This window comes from Dendrobium catenatum, unplaced genomic scaffold (genome assembly GCF_001605985.2).
Source record: "Dendrobium catenatum unplaced genomic scaffold, ASM160598v2 fragScaff_scaffold_157, whole genome shotgun sequence".
In the NCBI taxonomy this organism is placed as follows: Eukaryota; Viridiplantae; Streptophyta; class Magnoliopsida; order Asparagales; family Orchidaceae; genus Dendrobium; species Dendrobium catenatum.
This window is the reverse complement of record NW_021318619.1, coordinates 549,505-551,581: the sequence shown is the minus strand read 5'-3', so window position 1 is coordinate 551,581 and position 2,077 is coordinate 549,505.

Sequence of the window (2,077 nt, the reverse complement as noted above, 5' to 3'; positions counted from 1 at the left end):
TCATTTTAAATAAAATTATAGGAAACTAACAATGAAAGTGAATTGACAGGAAAAAGAACGAAGGATCCTAGCTGGTATCAGACTTCGGAATGTGAATATGCTGATCGGTTAAGTACTTACCATAATCTTTCAAGATTATGATAAAAGATTAATTACATCGCACATTCTGCCTGTAATGTGTACGTGATTAGTTGCATTATTAATATATATGAACCTGGTGATTGCATTACCGCTCATATTGCTAGTCATGATTTTGTAAGGCCATTATCTTATCGTGTCATTTTTAAGCGAATGTAATATATGTTTGACAACAAGCTAGAAAATATGTTTGGTATCGGTGTAATTCATTTGGATCAGCTTTCAATTCCTACTTAATCCAGTTGGGTAAGTATAAGCATATTTATATTTTTCTTCCTTTTCATATTTTTAATATTTTTTAAAATAAGTTATATGGCAGTGGGAAACCCATTCTATGGATAATCAGATAATTTTTTTAAACATCTAGATTCAAATTTTTTAACTTCAAATATCAAATATTCAGGTTGTGCTTGTGTCTTAAATGGCAATGGAGCTGATCTTGCTAAAGCATTGTATCTCCCTTGCAGTTTCCTGCAAAAGGTTTCAATAATTTAAACTCAATTTTCATTTACATCTATCCTTTTGAATTCGTAATTGTATATTTTTTTTCACCTAAATTTTGTATGGATATTCCTGTTACTTTTAGAAAGATGAGATAAGGCTAAGCGCCCATTATTAACTTCAAGCTTGAATTCAAGATTTACAAAATATAAAGTCTTCGATTTGATGATGCTTTTTGAATCATATATTCATATAAGAGATGCCTTTAACCTAGGGTGATAAATTGTTTGATTTTTTTTTTTTTTATCACTTAACACTGTGTATTTTAATTTCGTAACTGGTTGTTAGGAAAGCTTATGCTCGTGAAATGTTGTAAGAACTTATGGTTATAACAATCAAGCTATTTTAATTTTAATAATGTTTAGTATATTTCGAAGCTACTGATTGTAGTATGATCACCAACATAGTGGATAATAATTAGCAATTTAAGAGTCTTTTTTTATTTTGGGTTTTTAGATTCTACTTCTTATATTTTAAACCTACATAAAAAAATATCTTATTTTAATGTTGATTAAATAAAATTATATTAAATATATTTCTATATGATAATTTTAAGACATACATAAAACTTTTCATTAGTATAATTAATAATTAGAATTGTTTAAAAAGATAAAATTAATTAGCTTTATTTTTTAATCAAAAAATTTAATTAAAAATTTTCATAGATAAAATTTTTAATTTTTTAAAATTTTATTTTGCATACATTCAATGTCACTATCAATTGGGCATCAACAAATTTTATTAATTTTTTTTCATTAAATAATTCCGTCTTCTTATAATATATAATTTATTAAATTCTAGCAACGTGCACTTTGTGCACCGGGCAATAAACTAGTTATATATATAATTATATATATATATATATATATAATAATATAAGTTAATGCTATAATGATAAATAATAATAATAGTTATTCGAATAATAAAAATAAATATCAAATTAGTGTTACTAATTCAGCACTAATAATGATATTAATTATCATTAAAAAGAGGATGAGAGGAATTACTGCGTTTGGGTCGGGTATGATCAAATGAGGCTGCTAATTTAGAATTTGATCAAGAGCTAGGTTCGGCCTTTGAATGTGGATTTTCTTCGATAAGAGAGGAGATTAGGCTTTTGGTTTAGCTCTTGCCTTGCGATTATAGAGGATTTGGCTTAAGAGGTTTAAAGGGGTTTCGGCTGCTTGGGTGTGTAAGAAGATCGAAAGATAGCTGCAGATGAAAAGGTAAAGGGCTCGGCATCGGTTTGAATGGGGGAGCACGAAGTCAGACGTCTGAATCTGAATGTGCTTGAGCCGAAGTAAAGACGAACTGATCCTAAATTCTTTTATTATCAAAACAACTGATTTACTTGAATAGGAACATTAATTACTTAGGCAAATTACATTTCTTAATGTATAATAAGAAAAATATTCCATTTACGTTTTCCAGAGATGCT